The sequence below is a fragment of the Episyrphus balteatus genome, chromosome 1 (genome assembly GCF_945859705.1).
Source record: "Episyrphus balteatus chromosome 1, idEpiBalt1.1, whole genome shotgun sequence".
In the NCBI taxonomy this organism is placed as follows: Eukaryota; Metazoa; Arthropoda; class Insecta; order Diptera; family Syrphidae; genus Episyrphus; species Episyrphus balteatus.
Window position 1 is genome coordinate 4,338,892 of NC_079134.1, and position 18,287 is coordinate 4,357,178.

At 30.7% G+C, this 18,287-nt stretch overlaps 1 protein-coding gene across 10 annotated transcripts in view; it reads right to left on the reverse strand.

Moving 5' to 3' along the window:
• The window catches only part of LOC129906313 (leucine-rich repeat-containing protein 4B), a 250,417-nt gene that overhangs the window by 150,095 nt on the left and 82,035 nt on the right, over positions 1-18,287 (reverse strand). For all 10 annotated transcript variants that reach the window (XM_055982017.1, XM_055982023.1, XM_055982021.1 and 7 more), the window contains one exon: positions 6,010-6,056. The gene's annotated coding sequence lies outside the window, so the exon portion shown is untranslated. The remainder of the gene's footprint in view (positions 1-6,009; positions 6,057-18,287) is intronic.

An 18,287-nucleotide genomic window follows, 5' to 3' on the forward strand; every position in this document is an offset into this window, starting at 1 on the left:
AGTAAAAAAATCAAAGATATTAAAAGTCGATAAGAACTTGGACTATTGGACATTCTTCAAAAGTTTTGTTTTTTGCGTTTATGCAAAGGAAGGAAGAATTGTTCACCGTTCCATTTGTAATACCGTAGTTTCTTAATTCTTATTTTGGCGAGGGTGGTGAAAACACTGTGAGTAACATTAAAGCGGGCCAGCTGGTCTTTAATAATATTGACGTCAATTTTCTGTTAATTTTTACTTGCGATATAGGTACTCTATATTAAGTTATGCATTCGTACAAAAAAAAAAGTTGAGATAACATTTTTCCATGACATTACGATGGTATACAATGCCAAAAAAAAGTGGGTCCCGGAAGTCCGTCTGTCTGTCTGTCAGTATGGCTGTCTGTCTTTATAAAGAGCTACAGCCTAAACGGATGGACCGATTAATGTCAAACTTGGTATGTAGCGTTATTTGGCGACTCTCCAGAGCTGTTTTTGAAATTAATTTTTTTGGATAAAAAATAACGGTACTTGTCATATACCGATTTTAGTAAAATTGAAATATCTCAAAAACGGCTCCAACGATTTTGTTTAAAAAATTCAAGTGATAGTTTTAAACTAGGGTCTATCTTCAAATGAAAATTTTTTTTTTGAAAATCATTATTAACGGTACCTGCCATAGAACCGTTTTTTTCAAATCCGATTATCTCCGAAACTGCTTGTTCGATTTCAACGAAACTTTTTGTGAAGAAGCATTAATACAATATAAAAATAAACCAAAAATAAAATTCCCAAAAAAATAATTTTTGGGTTTTTAAAAAAAATTTGAAATTTTTTTTTGAAAAATCAAATTTTCGAAAACGGGACATTGAATTTTTTTGAAATTTCGTTTTTAGATGTTGATTAGTGATTTCTACAAAATGGCATACCAATTTTATTTTAAAACTTTTTTTCCAAAAAATTATTTATAAAAAATTGTTTTTTTTTAAAAACGGCTCTAACGATTTTGAAAATTTTTTTTCTAAAAATGCATGTTAATATGTCAATCAAAAATGCATACTTGTTTTGGAGGGCAATTTAATTTCAGATTTTATTTTATTTTTTTTTAAAACGAATTTAATTTTTTTTGCCAAATTTCTATACAAAAAGTCTTAAAAATTTAAACAACTTTAACTCTAAGAGCAAGTTCGTGCGACCCAGTCGTGCATTTTATTTTTTTGAGGATTAAGATTTCTAAGCGATCAAACATTCGAATTTCTTCTTTAAAAAATGTATCCAGTGTATGAGTATCAAAAAAAGAAATTAATTATAGTGGAGTTTCAAAAACTGGAACAAAAATGGTTTATTTGGGAACCAGCCGATTTTGATATTTTTTTTATTTTTCGGTACTCATCAGTAGCTTAAAATACTCTTACCTTGATGGATTTTAAAAGTGGAGCTTTATTGTTTTTATTTTAATTTTACGAATAAAATATATTATTAAATGACAAACATTTTAACTTACTCGTACGCTTTCAGCGATTTTCTCAAAAATGTATTCAAACATTAAAAAAGCAAGGAATTTTTGAAAAACTTCCTTTTTTTTAAATTTCATCTAACTATAGAGTCTTTCAAATTATTGTTAGTTGAAATCAGTTGTATACAGTGGTGGAAAAATAATAAGAAACACTCTCTTTCTTTTCAAAATGTATGTAGGTATGTTCTTAATATGAATAAAAAATATTAGAAATATTTTTTAAAGGAGACATTTGAAGAGCTCGATATTTTATTAAAGATCTCCTTTTTATTGCACCTCCTTTTTTCAAATATAAGGGATTGGTCTGTCAGGAATTGTTAAGGACGTTTTATTTTTTTTTTGGAACATGTGGCATTTTTTGAGGACTGCAACCACATAAACCAACTTATAGAAATCAGTTGGTGATAGTCCTTTTTATTAATTATACGTTTAATTAATTCACCAAATTTTGTAAATGTAAATGCTAAAAATCAAAAACAGGATAATTCTTAATAATTTTTCCTCAGTGTTTCTACACAAAATTGGACTATATTTTAGATTTTTTGCAATATTTTTCTTTTGTTGGATAAATTCTAAAATTTTTTTTAAATGTTACAAGTATTGTATCATCACTCATGTTTGCTAAAAATTTGTTAAATATTTTGTATTTATAGTAAGAAAAAAATAACATTTCGTAAACAAAGGAGAACGTTTCTAATTATTTTGCCACCACTGTAGTTCATAAAAACTATTTTAATTTTTGTTTTGGTAAGTACAAAGTTTTTGTATTAAAATGCAAGACAAAAGTATGAAAAAGGATCACATTTAATTTGGATTTTCACCCAGTTGAAACATTAAAATAAAAATAAATGATTATGAAATGAGATATTTCAGATGGTTTTAGCGCCAAAAAGAAAACAACAAACGGTGGGGTCATACAATTCGCAGAATAAAAGGGGTTGGAGAAGCCATGGAGAAAATTTGTTTACCTCATATATTGTTTAGACATCGAATATTATACCAATTTTAGTTAAAAAAGTTATTGAGGTTACGTTGAGTTAGTAAGTGAATCGGAGAGAAAAAAATAATTTATGGATAACATTAATTTTCTATAGTTGTGATTAAGGTCTTGACTAAACAAGGACATATCTTCGCAGAATGTTTTGAAGGGATGTCAGTTGGTTACAGAGGCTCTTGTCTTGGAAAAAACAATGGTGCATAGAGTATTGAAGATAATTCTCTTCGGAAAATTTATGACTTTAAGTTTTTGGAATACGAAACGGATTTTGGCAATCGATCGGATTGAATACGGTGCTATAAATTGAACCGTAAGTTTTAAGAACGGAATGCAAAATTGTTGGGAAAACGCCAAAAACTGAATACCTTCTATATTTAACTGTTTTCAGATTTTTGACCTTCAAATAAATTAAAGATTATGTGGATTGAGTCGAATGACATAAAAATTTTATTTCCATCGGTTTCTGGTAGACAGAAACGTTTGGACTTATTCCATTCTTAAAACTTACGGTTTGAAATTCAACCCAAAATCCAAATTTTGAATGAAATAAACATATATTTAAAAAAAAAGTTTTAATGATAGCAATAGATTTACTATTGATAGAGTTTGAGTAATTTTTCAACTTAGATGTGTCTACGCCTAAAGATGTCATTTGCATCAAAAAGTCAATTTCGGAAAAAAGTGGACTTATTCCGTTTTCAATATTATTCAATTATTCCTCAACACAAAAAAAAACTCGTATATTAACTTCTAGAGACTAAAAAAGCCATGTTGAACCTTTTAGTGCACTAAGCTAGGATATCTATGGTATGTCAAAGGAGAATGTGTAAATTTGATCCTGATACATATATGGAGCAATTTGTACGATGGGGCCAAGAAAAAATACAATTGGAGTTAAAAAAAATTTGGTACAAATGCATTTCTTAGTATTGGTTTTCTTATATTCTGATTTTTGCGGTTTTTACTCCCATTACCTTTTTTCTTGACCCCATAGTATAAATTACCTACTTCCTACAAAATGGTATTATTCATCGACAGAGTTCTCATTAATTGTTGATATTTGGACCGAACAGTGTAAAAATTGACCGTCCTCTTTTTAATGAATACTTGTTTACTGCCGAAGCTTTTTTGGTAAGTAAAAACATTGAGTTTTTTGCGGTAAACTTCTTATCTCAATGTAGATCAAATTTCTCAAAATTAATAATTCTCTGAAGATGGAATCTTCATTTCACTTTGAGTTTCTTATCTTAAAAAATAAGATTCTGTTAGTTATTATAGCCAATTCCATCAATACGTTAAGAAATTTAAATTGTTAAAATTTTGCCGTTGTTGATAGATTGAACAAGTTTGGATTTGCATCCAAATTGTTATAAAGGCAGCTTAAGATATGTATTCGCAATAAAAAACGGAACCAAACAAATGCATTACATTAAACTGTAAAGTCTTTCCTTGCTATCTCCTCAATTATCAAGCTACTATCCTACAATTTTGATTCAAAACGATAATATTGAAAAATGAACTACACCTTAAACGGTTAAAATTACACTGACACTATTTTGTCTCTGTCAGTTTTAATTTATGATCTCATTGACACAATAAATCCGTATTATTATATCAAAAAGTTTAACATCATCTTGTATTTATTTTATCATTTAGTTCAAAACTTAATTAATGAAAAAAGTTTCAACGAAAACTCCAAGAAATTGTCCATTTCTAATAATACTTCACCAAGACGACTGACGTTCAACACTTCATCACGTCAAAATTGCACTTCAAAACATTATTCACCGGTCAAAAAATACAACAAAAATGAAAAAAAAAACCAAACATAAAGTAGAGGACGACACCAGTAAGCGAATGAAAAGTTAATATTAATGACCGCTGTCCTTGCAACAGAAAAAAAAAAAAACATCAACAAATTAAAATTTCAACTACAGTTGCATTGCAATGCAATTGCATTATCTAACAGTCATCTTTTATTCTCCACACACATGTCATTACATACATTCGCCGCAGTGGAGAATATAATGTCCAAGAAAGTATAAGAAGAAGAAGTCTCAAGAACTTTTGCAATGAAATAATCTCAATCTGGCACGAAACCATTCCAGAAAATAGTGCTTTGGCATACTTAAATATTAGGTACACGATGATGCTACCAGAAGAAAACAAGGAATCATCAACAAAACAAAAAAAAAAAAAACAATCTTTTGCTTTTCATCTCTCGCTTCAAGACCATGAACACAAAGTTCCAATAGAGATGTGCTGCTGAACTACAAGCTAGCTAGAGTAGAAGTGAAAATCTATAAGAGACTCTTGGCACCTTTAAGGTGCATCCATATGCACGCAAAGTGCGCGTCTCTCTCGAGTTGATGATTGTAACAGAAAGCAGGGGAATCATCTGTTTTAGTTATTTTAAAAGCCTACCAGCAACCAGCAGCAGCAACAACACATTTCTAACGGAATATGGTCACTTAAATGTGCACCAAGCAAATCGGACACTGGTGCAATGCATGCGTGAACATGGCCGCATTTATAAAAAGAATTATTGGGCTTTATTCCACAAGAACAAATAATTTTGCTTCTATAAAGCCTTACAGAAGCTACTGCGACTTCTATAAAGCTTTATAGAAGCAGAACTGTTTGTTACAAGGTTTTTGGTTTGCTGTCAACTAGTTTGCTAGCAACTTGGTTAAACTAATAGACTGTTAGAATATGGCTAATTAAATTCAATTGACCTTGATTAGGGCCAATCAGTGTTATGGGCCTACAATTGTATCTAAATCCACTCCTGTATTGAGAATATTAGGTCTCTCAATCCTCTTTCTATATAAATGATGTTATATTCGCAAACTACTACAACAAGTCTGATGCTGCTGCCGTTTGACTCGTCGCAGTCCATTTCTTTTGTGGCTCTCATTTAAATGCAAATGGGTAATCCCCCAGGCCTTTTGGCTTTTACCATCAAAGTGCTCCATCTTTTTCAATCGCTTGGATATATTACCCAAGGAAGACCGGGATTTTGAATGCCACTGATGATGGTTTAGTATATAAGCGAAATTGCAAATAAACTTGTTTTAAAGTTGCTATAAGTTTTAGACAAATTTTAAAAAACCGTAACTTTTGAAGCTTTTATTTATCATTCTCGGAGGTTCATTATCTTTAATTTAGAGAAAGTTTTTTTTTTTTTTTTTCATTTTTGCCATAATTTTTAATCGTATGTCGTCGATTATTATCATTGAGGATGTTTGACCAAAGGTGGTTTTCATAAACTTTTGCTAGATTGATTGATTGACTGACCGGAATTTTTATTTTTTTTTCTAAACCACCTAATGCCCAATATTTCTTCTAATAGCAGAAAATTTGCATTTTGTTATAAAATAATTAAAAAAAGAAGAGGATGTAAATAATACTCTCCGGCGTTTTTTTTTAAACGGTTTTTTCTAATAATTATTATTAATACTTGATATTTTTTCGACCTCATAACGAAGCTTTAAAGATGTGAAAATATTAATTCATACCTTGTTAAATTATATCCAATAAAAATGGCAGTTGTAGAATGTGGAATCTGTAATGAGAAAGAAGAAAAATAAAAATTAATTATAAGGTAAAGATTGTTATACCATCGATTTGACTTGATCAACACAAACAAACGTAAGGTTAAAAGTTAAATTGTGGTTTTAAATGTCAACTAGTTTTGTGTTGGGTTTATTGGTAAAAGACATTTACATAATTTGAGGATGGTTACTGTTTATTTTTTTTTTTCAATGTTTACTGAATTAAATCGTGAATAATTGTGGTAAGGTCACGCGATGGTAGATGGTAAACTCACGATCTTCATCATCATCAATGATTTCGTATTTAAATACAATGAGACAGTGGAGGGTTCATTAAAAAAAGAAGACTCGATAGATGAGTCTTTTGGAAAGATCACAGTGAAGAAGTCTTTTTCCAGCAAGTGTTGTCTATGTAATGTTTATACAATCATTTAAGAAATTAATGAAATTACTTCAACAAATCTGGAAATTTTGTTTGGTTAATTAGTTTTTGTAAATTGCAAGAATTTTTGTACTTGGAATCTTTAACTCTCGAGAAAAGTTTTTAAAGTCTGAGTGAACTTAAAAGGAAGTTATTTTCAAGCGGTTTCATAAAATTAACTTTAATTGCAAAATTTTTATCATTTTGATTGATGCAATTTTATAATTGACCTTTAAAAATAAAATCATTTTTTATTTCCTTCTTATTATGGTTCAGCGCAATATCATTTCTAAATATAGAACACAGATTGGTAACTTGAATGCGTCTTTGATTTGGATGTTGATTGATTGATTGATATTTGGGGTGTAAGATGCACTGCAACCTATAAGATTTATTGTACCCCCCTTTTAAGCTATATGAGTTAGTTCATCATTTTAATAATAAAATTTTGTCCTATTCCGCAATACGGTTCGGGTCCCATTAAAGGGGAATTCGCTCCCGTTTTTGCTAAAGAGTACGCCTCCTCGTTTCCCTGGACACCAACGTGCCCAGTTACCCAGTGGAGGCGGACTGACAGACTGACAGACTGACAGACTGACAGACTGACAGACTGACAGACTGACAGACTGACAGACTGACAGACTGACAGACTGACAGACTGACAGACTGACAGACTGACAGACTGACAGACTGACAGACTGACAGACTGACAGACTGACAGACTGACAGACTGACAGACTGACAGACTGACAGACTGACAGACTGACAGACTGACAGACTGACAGACTGACAGACTGACAGACTGACAGACTGACAGACTGACAGACTGACAGACTGACAGACTGACAGACTGACAGACTGACAGACTGACAGACTGACAGACTGACAGACTGACAGACTGACAGACTGACAGACTGACAGACTGACAGACTGACAGACTGACAGACTGACAGACTGACAGACAGACAGACGGACTTCCGGGACCCACTTTTTTGGCATTGTCTACCATCGTAATGTCATGGAAAAATGTTATCTCAACTTTTTTTTTGTACGAATGCATAACTTGATATATAGTACCTATATCGCAAATAAAAATAGTTTTAAAATCCAGTTTTCTAAATTAGTTATTTATTTAAGTCTGTCAGTCTGTCAGTCTGTCAGTCTGTCAGTCTGTCAGTCTGTCAGTCTGTTAGTCTGTCAGTCTGTCAGTCTGTCAGTCTGTCAGTCTGTCAGTCTGTCAGTCTGTCAGTCTGTCAGTCTGTCAGTCTGTCAGTCTGTCAGTCTGTCAGTCTGTCAGTCTGTCAGTCTGTCAGTCTGTCAGTCTGTCAGTCTGTCAGTCTGTCAGTCTGTCAGTCTGTCAGTCTGTCAGTCTGTCAGTCTGTCAGTCTGTCAGTCTGTCAGTCTGTCAGTCTGTCAGTCTGTCAGTCTGTCAGTCTGTCAGTCTGTCAGTCTGTCAGTCTGTCAGTCTGTCAGTCTGTCTGTCTGTATAAGGAGCTACAGCCTAAACGGATGGACCGATTAATGTCAAATTTGGTATGTAGAGTTATTTGGGGACTCTCCAGAGGAATTTTTGGAATTAATTTTTTTGGACCAAAAATAACGGTACTTGTCATATACCGATTTTAGTAAAATTGAAATATCTCGAATACAGCTCTAACGATTTTGATTAAAAAATTCAAATGTTAGTTTTAAGCTAAGGTCTATCTTCCAATAAATTTTTTTTTTTTTGAAAATCATTATTAACGGCACCTGCCATAGAACCGTTTTTTTCAAATCCGATTATCTCCGAAACTGCTTATTCGATTTCAACGAAACTTTTTGTGAAGAAGCATTTATATGATTTAAATATAAGCCAAAAATAAAATTTTGAAAAAGATAATTTTTGGATTTTTAAAAAAATTTGAAAATTTTTTTTTCAAAAATCAAATTTTCGAAAACGGGACATTGAATTTTTTGAAATTTTGGTTTTAAATGTTGATTAGTGATTTCTACAGAATGGAATACCAATTTTATTTCAAAACTTTTTTTCCAAAAAATTATTTATACAAAATTAGTTTTTTTAAAAAACGGCTCTAACGATTTTGAAAATTTTTTTTCTAAAAATGCATCTTAATATATCAATCAAAAGTGCATACTTGTTTTGGAGGGCAATTTAATTTCAGATTTTATTTTATTTTGTTTTTAAAACGAATTTTATTTTTTTTTTCCAAATTTCTATATAAAAAGTCTTAAAAATTTAAACAACTTTAACTTTAAGAGCAAGTTCGTGCGACCCAGTCGTGCATTTTATTTTATTAAGATTTTGATACTTTCGGAAATTCTATTAGAATAAAATTTTTTTCAATCCGGATTCTCTAGACATTATTGTACATAAAAAGTATTTATAATACTGTTTTCATATTTCATATATGGGTACTGATGGTTATATTAATTTTTCCCAAGCCTGAAGACCTCAACTTTTTCGATACCATAAAAAATTAAAAATGATTAACAAAACAAATAAAAATCTGTTTCAAAGCAGGATTTTTTTAATTTCATAAGAACCGCATTTAGTCGAAAACTGTAAAGATTCGGGATAAATAAATTACAAAATTTTTAGGTGATTTTCAGCCATATTCCGTGTGGATCATTAGTCATGTTTGGCAGATGGCAAAGCGATTTTCAATAGAATGCACTTGCAAAAAAACCAATGCAGGTCCCCTCTACTCGGGCTGAAGAGCATGAGTAGTTCTAGTAGTAAATGTACTAATTCATCTACTTATGAGTAATCTTCTACCTCCAAAGGAACAGAGCTATTACTGTACTGCATAAGCTCACAAGAAAAAGTTCATTTGATTAGAAAAAGTAAACAAAATTTAATGAATATTATCTCGAGTTGCTTCGGGTCCTCTCACTTTGGTTTAATGACATTGTTCCTGTTTTTCCTTTGGAAAATGAAAATCACTTAATTGTAGCAATCCGTTTTTATGTAAGACAACTCGTGTTTTTCCGGGGACACCCACGATTTTTGTTAAGCTTTTCGTGGGTATCCCCGAAAAAACACGAATTGTCTTACATAAAAACGGATTTCTACAATTAAATTATGGGTCGCTGGAAAAGCCAAAGGTTTCATTTTTGATAACGTTATCGTTCCGAAAAATTAACGTGTAAAATTCAGTATGTACTAAGCAAAATCCTATACTTCAAGGGTTTCCCCAGTTAAAAGACAAATTAAAAGACGAATTAATCACGAGTCAGTTCTATTCTTGTCATTTCTGCTGAAATTGGTAACTATTATAAAACCCCTTTTAGCTCGTAATTTGACTTAAACGATTAGGATGAGCGGTCACTGTTCTATAATTACTCTTCCAGTTAAAGATATAATTTAATTTATTATATAAACCACAGGTCTTTCCATCCGGTCGTGGTAAAGTGTAGTATTGTGCATCTCATCGAGCTTAAAAAACATTTAAGGTAAGAACGTCAACTTAAAAATTCAGAAATTTTTTTATGATTTTCTCTCTAAATTAAATAGAGATACTTTTTCCCATCATATCATTTGAAATATTCCAAGAAAACAATTCAAATAAACCAAGCTATCAGTTATAACCCAATAAAACTGTTAGCGTCTACCAATAAATCGAAACACTATGAAACTATTTGCAGTAAACTCATGAAAACTATCACCCTCCCGCACTCATTCGATTTCTAAAAAATTTATTCGCCTTCTGAGAAATACAAAAAAAAAAAAAATCTATAAAACTAAGAACTAGGTCAGGTTTACACATCCCTCGACGCGAACTGGAATATAAACACTTTTTCCCACAATTGACAAGTTTAAAAGTTCCGTTTTCTAAAAATATCCTCACACAGAACATTTTGTACTCCCCCCAATCGACTCTATTCCATACATATGCATAACATATTTTATGCATAAAGAAGGTGGAAGGAAATTTTGTTCGTTTTTTTTTTTTTTGCTTTTTCAAAAACTATCAATTGGTCCGAATTTATTTATTTGGCCCGAATTTCAATTTCACTGCCACAAAGGGGGAGGTATAACACACACTCTATGCTCTTACTCTGCCACATGACTTTGATTTACCTAATGCATACGAGTATGTGAGGGCTATGGGGAAGTCCCCAAACAATTTCAAATGGTGTCGCAGTCCATGTTTTTTTGTTGTTGTCGTTGGTTCTTTTTTGTCGATGGGCCATGGACAGCATCAAGAGTGCTGTTCATGATGTTCGAGTGGACGTCGGTCGTTGGTATGATATATTTCTGTCATGTTGCTTTATTGATATCACTGTCATTTGTTCGATAATTTAACTCTGACAACACCGTTCCCACCGCACCACAACGAACGCACACATATCTTAGATCAATATTAAGTCGATTTGCCTCCATCGCATACGTGAAACGTCAACGTTCTATCATTTCAACGGACTGATGACATCGCATTACGACACCTAAATTGGGGCGGCACGGCACACACATCATATGAATGTACTATAAGGGTGAGGTTGATGAAAAAAATCGATTGTCCACCTCCTATCCTTATATGTGACCCAGAAACCAACTAACCAACAGACGAACTTTCTCCATTACGCAATGACCGCAGAACATTTTTGGCTCACCCCTACTCACTCACTCCCTTCTCTTTTTGTTCGAAAAAGGGATAGATGGGAGAATTTTTTAAGAGCTCTCTTTGGCTATGGATACGGATACTGGTTCGGAGTTGTTCATCCTGTCCACTAAATGTATTGTCTTCATATGAAAACCATGAAGCAATGACCCAAAAGGCCAAATTGACCCCCTCCCCCTCATCAGTTTGTCTGCATTTATAGGGTGTTTCGTGAGATTTCAATATTTTTAAAAGAAATTTCCGAAACTGAGAACTTTTTAATTTTAGTTCAGAAAATGTTTAGATTCAAAATTTTGAACAAAATATTCCAAATTTCGTTTCCAAATTTTTATTTTTAAAAATGGATTATTCATTCTGATGTTTAAGAATTAAAAAAAAAGATTAAAAATTTTTAGAATTTTGGAACTTTTCTGACTTTTTATTTTAGAATTTGAAAAAAATTAACAAAAGAAATATGAAAATCAAATCATTTTGACGTCCTTTAAATCTTTTTCAAAATGGTTTTTTTCTAAATTTGATACAAAAAGTCGATTCCAAAATTCTGATTTGCTTACAATTTTTGAGAGATTTCAAATTTTCAAAAGAATTTCCTAAATTTCAAACTTTTTGATTTCAATTCAAAAAAATTCTTGATTCAAAGCTTTGGACAAAGTGTTACAAATTTTAAATCCGAAATTGTGATTTTACTGAAATTTATAGAAATTCTTAAAGAACTTTGAGCTTAATTAAATTTTTAAAATTTTGACAAATAGAATTACGAATTGAATATCTTCTGACATTTTTTTAAATTGAAAAATAAACCAAAGGACATAAGTTTTGAAAATGATTTTTATTAGTTTAAAATTTTGAACACCCTTTTGAAATATTTTTGAACTTAACGTACGCTCTAGCTAAGCAGCATCCTTTTATCCATCCAAAAAAGCAAAAAGGCCTAAAACTAACAATTTTATTCTGGGCGACACGTCGCACGGTTGTCCAAAATGACTTATCTCGTTGCAAAAATCATAACTTTTGAACGGATTGAGTTAGCGGTACAATTTTTTTTTTAATTTGAAGGACATTTCTAGGGTTGTTATACCAATGAATTTCAATAAAATTATTTCACAGGGTGTTTCGGAATCATCGGCCAAAAACAGATTTTCTTTAAAAAAAAAGTTTAAATTAAAATTGGTATGCCATTTTGTAGAAATCACTAATCCACATTTAAAAACAAAATTTCAAAAAAATACAATGTCCCGTTTTCGAAAATTTTATTTTTGAAAAAAAAATTTCAAAATTTTTTTAAAAATCCAAAATTTATTTTTTTTTAAATTTTATTTTTGGCTTATATTTGAGTTATATAAGTGCTTCTTTACAAAAAGTTTCGTTGAAATCGAATAAGCCGCGTCGGAGAATATCGTATTTGTAAAAAAACGGTTTTATGGCAGGTACCGTAAAAAATCCATTCGGTTCCATGCATTAAGCCGAATAGGGTATGTGTACCAATCAATTTTTGATCCAAAATAAAAATATTTAGCTGCGCATGCTTGCGCACTGCCGAGATTTTGTACTTTGAAAAAAAATAAAGGCAGAAGGAACAGATTTTCTTTAAAAAAAATGTTTAAATTAAAATTGGTATGCCATTTTGAAGAAATCACTAATCCACATCTAAAAACAAAATTTCAAAAAAAATACAATGTCCCGTTTTCGAAAATTTTATTTTTCAAAAAAAAATTTCAAAATTTTTTTAAAAGTCCAAAAATTATTTTTTTGGAAATTTTATTTTTTGCCTATATTTGAGTTATATAAGTGCTTCTTCAAAAAAAGTTTCGTTGAAATCGAATAAGCCGTTTCGGAGAATATCGGATTTAAAAAAAACCGTTCTATGGCAGGTACCGTTAATAATGATTTTCCAAAAAAATTTTTTTCATTAGAAGATAGACCTTGTTTTCAAACTTACATTTGAATTTTTTAAACAAAACCGTTGGAGCCGTTTTTGAGCAATTACAGCTTTACTGAAATTGGTGTATGACAAGTACCGTTATTTTTGGCCCAAAAAAATTAATTCCAAAAACCCCTCTGGAGGGTCTCCAAAAAATGCTACATACCAAATTTGAAGTCAATCGGTCCATCCGTTTAGGCTGTAGATCCTTATACAGACAGACAGACAGACGGACTTCCGGGACCAACTTTTTTGGCATTCTCTATAATCGTAATATCATGGAAAAGTGTAATCTGAACTTTTTTTAGATGTGAATTAGTGATTTCTACAAAATGGCATACCAATTTTAATTTAAATATTTTTTTTTTTAAGAAAATCGGTTTTCGGCCGATGATTCCTAAACACCCTGTAAAACAATTTTCTTGAAATTCATTGGTGTAACAGCCCTGGAAATTTCCTTCAAATTAAAAAAAAAATTGTACCGCTACCTCAATCCGTTCAAAAGTTATGATTTTTGCAACGAGATAAGTCATTTTGGACAACAGTGCGTCGTCAATTGGCATACGTGCAATTACGGTTTCAGCATTTTCCCCTATGGAATGTGTGTCTTGTCGTCCTCTCTTGTTCCTTTTATTTATTTTATTTTTTTTTTTTATTATTACACAAAAACCAACCAAGAGAATATCCTTTTTTAGTCCTTTCTCTGGTGCTCTCTAGTTTTTCTTCTATTTTTATGGTTTACTATGAGACACAACACACAGCATCAGAGCATATAGTGTGGAGGAGCTGATGCTGGATGGTATAAAGGATATATAGAGTCCTATAGTGCATCTGGAGATTAAGTAATGCTCGTATAACCTTCTAGAGAGCTTTTAGCATGGTTTTTTTTTGATAGGATATATGAGTAGATAGGATAACGTCACGATTGGTTTTGTTATTTTATTTTTTTTGCTTTGCTTTTTGTTGGCAAATTTTATGCTGAGAAAAGAGGAAAAACGAAGTTATAGATGAATGATGTTGTATTACATTTTCCCATCGATTTAAAGCGGAATATGCGCGCGGAAATTCCATGTGTAGTAGGTGGTGAATGTATGATCCTGCCGCTGATGGTGTACTGTACTGCATTGCTGGCAAAAAAGGATGCATTTATTGGTTATAACCTGTTTATTGCTGTCATGTGTGCTCTCGTAAAATTTCTTTATTGAATTTTAAGAAAATAAGAATATTTTGTTTTTTTTTTTTTTTTCTTTTATATAGACTTCCATTATATTGTAACTAAGGTAGTTGTCAAAAATATTAAAATACACCTATAAGCATTCGATGGATAAAATTATATGGAAGCAACTTAGTGTGCGCATTATTTCTGGTGCATGAGTATATAGGATTTTTTCGATTATGAGACATGAAAAAGTTTTAAATTGAATTTTTACATGTTGAGATTATATTTTTAGTATACAAGTTTACAACAGAAATCATCGTTCCATAAAGGTGAGTTTGGATAAGAGTTAGGGATCAGTTTTATAAAGTAACAAGATAAAATGCGTTTAAAAATTTAAATTACCTAAAGAATAAAAACTTTTCATTAAGTAGTGGTAAAGTAAATATGAAAATACGAAAGACATATCCATTAGAGTGACCGCAAGAAATCGATTTTCGAAATTTGTTCGGGGGAACCCCATAAAATGTTCCGCCTTTGCAGATTTTTAGATAGCAAAAATTTCAGCTCTATTGGATAAGTCTAAATGGTGCCGACACTCGCTCAAAGTATCAAAAATCTCTGTTTTTTCACGCTTCTTCGCAGTAAATTAGCGCTAGCTTCCAAACAGACTGGGTTATTTTCACTTTTTATATATTAAATTAAAGGTAGTGTTGTTACACATAACTCAGATGCTAAATTTGTTTAGTTTTACTAAAAAAACAAAATAAAAATTAGGCACCTTTAAATAAGATCATTCCCACTTTAAATCCCATACGTTAAAAACAATAAGATTTCTAATTAAAATAAATGGAATCCGTTTAAACTCTGTTTAATTCAAAGTGAACTTCTTTTCATTTTAACCCTCTACCGCATACTAACCCATATATGGTTTATCGATTTCATATCGATTTATTATTGTTATATTTCACCAAATGTCAAAAAGAAAAAAACTTTAATAAAACTATGTCTATTTTTGTATAATTAACCGGTTTTTATTATCAGTAAGAGAGTCGTGATTCTGAAATAAACTCATTGTTTCAAGAGCATGTCTAATGTGCAAATCAGTGAATAAAAGTGTGAACTTTTCAAGTGTTTTTTTTTATAAGAAATAAGTAAGTTGCATCCAATTAAAAATAAGTTTCGTATGAATTTATTATACTCTTATATGTTTAAGAAGTTTGTTTTTTGCTTTTTTAATAATTTTTGTCTCTTTTTTTGCAAAACAAAACACCAAAAAAAAACACCAAAACACCATATATGGGTTATAATGCGTTGGCGACTTACATTACTGATTTTTGTGGGAATTTTTTTTTTGGAAAATGAATTGGAAGACTTTCTATGGAAAAAAATGGGTGTTAATGCTAAACTGCTGATGGTTTTCGAAGTGATGACGATCTAGCTTCAGATTCTGGCCTTTTTTAACATCAAACAAGCCATCTCCGAGCACTTTTGCAAATCTGTAACACCTAAAATGTCACGAAAAAGATGATGCCCTTCAGCTTTGGCATGTGATTAAAGCAGAGATGGAACAAAACAAAGCTGAGGGAGTTATTTACAAGTCACGGAAGTTCAGCCACATCTAATCCCGAAACTCCAATTCACTCACAACAACTAAGGGCAAAAGCCATTGAATTCAGTACTAACTGGAAACATCGACCATATCCCTGAATGGCAAACAAAAACACCAATATATCAAATTTCGGGACTGAAAACGTATTGTGTACAATGTACATGTAGAAAATGGAAGGTGTTCTTCTGCAACAATGATAAAAGAAAGAGTTTGAATAAATTCCATGAATAAGGAAAGTCCAATGTAATAAAAACATATTTTACAAAACATACCTTGAATGCATACTAAACCATATATAGGTTTTTAATTGTTTGCTGGAAATTGACTTGCTGCATACTAACCCATATACATATGCTTTATATTTCTAAAAATTTATATATGTAGATATATGTAAAAAAATAAAAAATTTTATGTAATACCTATTTTCAACCCCTAATAAAGCTAAAAAATTGTTAAAAAAATTTTTATTTCATTTCGTTCATAATTCATGCAGTAGAGGGTTAATAAAAATGTTCTTAAAAAAAAAATTTTAAATGAAAAAATGTCTATTTATTTTTAAGGTGCATACTCATTCATTTTACAAGATTTTCTTTAAAAAAAGGGAATCATTTAAAATGTTTGTAAACATTTTTTACAAACCTAAATTTTTCGTAGTTATTTTTTTGTCAGATGCAATTTTTTCGAGTACCACTGTGATTGGTGGTCAATAATTCGGAAAGCTTTTGATAGTGAAGTGAACGGTTTTACTATGAAAATAAGATTTGTAAAAATGTTTAGAAATATTAAATGTTTTACAGGTAATATTTAATTTACCCTTCAGGAGTCTGAAAAGGATAAAAAAAAATCGTGTAATATTAAAATTTTGTATACTTTTGAAGTGACTTGAAACGAAAAAGTGACAGGAAATATCAATTGATTATAACTTTTTTGTTTTAATAGAATATAATAAACTATAATTGTACAAAATTTCAATTAATTTCATATTCAAAATCCAGAGATAACGGTAAAATAATGTTTTTTTTTCCAAACAAGTAATAACTTTTGATTTAAGGCACATAAAGATTTGATTTAACTTTTATAGGGTAGAGTTGCCTAATTCCGTAGCCGGCCACCTTTCAGAAAAATCGTAACAACTAGTGATTTCGTAAGATTTATTCCAAATTTATGATCTTATGCTGTTCTTTTAAATGTCTCAGTCTTCTTCGAAAAAATAACTTTTTGTGCCGTGATCCAATTAAACGCGTTTTTATAAGTTTACTGCCCAAACCTACTATCGTAATTAGTGTTTTGTATAAACAATTTCCGAGTTAATGCTTTGAAAATTGAAATGTTGTTATTCTTATTAAATATATATTATTCTTCAATTAAAATAGGTTTTAAATAGGAACAAAATGTGAATTTTGTTAATTTCGAGAGGAGCCGGAGAGAGAGCACAAACAAAAGCTTTGAAATTCAAGGGTTTCCTGTATTCGGCCCCCTTTTATTGACAAAAGTTTTAAAAATGGAAAAAAATTAATATTTTTTTGAATCATTTGGTGTTATTACTTATTAATTTTCAAAATTGTTTCTTAATTCTTAAACAACAAAAATTTAAATAAAAAACATTCAATTTATTTAAGCTTGACCAAATAAAGTCAAAAGCCGGATATAGGACACTAGGATAGGAAACAAAGGCCGGATTTAGGAGAATCTGAATTTTTTTTTACAAAAACTTATTATTTTTGGGAACAATTATTAACTTGTTTTTCAATTGTACCGAAAAAGGAATAAATAAACTACATTTTAATTCAAGAATTATTCGAAAATGTTGATATTTGACATTTCTGTGCTTTATTTTATGAGAAAAAATCCTTAAGGAACCGGCTACTAGCAACTCTACCCTACGCATGCTGATAACATTACCTTTCCTTGTATATATCACACAAAACTAATTGTTGCCGATGACCAGCTACCAGTGTAGGAAATACCGTAATCTCAGTTTGAGATCTCGACATGGTTGGCTTTAAAAAATTCTTACTTTCTTTGAAGTCATCGTAGAAATATGATTTAAGCGTCATATAAAAGGGGAAATAATAACCTTTCAGATGATATAAAGTTTATTATAAGTTGTCATAGAAAAAATGGATTTAATGGTGTTAGAAGAAAAAAAAGAATTTTTTGCTTTTTTCATGAAAAATGATTGTTTTGAATAAATTATTTTTATACTTTTTGCGCATTGTAAAAATTTAAGTATGACTTTATTCTCAAGGAAAGTTTGTAAGCTTTTTAATGGTGTAATTTTTTTTTTTCAAGAAAAATTATTTTTAAGGTTTCACTTCTACCACGTGTGAATGACACACCTCAAAACAAACGTGATTTAAGTAAATTCAATCAGGAAACGTATTCTATTTTACTGCATTACTCTTTAGTTAAAATTGACATCTACCTCAAATTAAAATGTCTTCACATAAAAATAAACTGATTTTCTTATTAACTTAATAAATTCTTTAAAAGTTAGACATTCAAGAAGC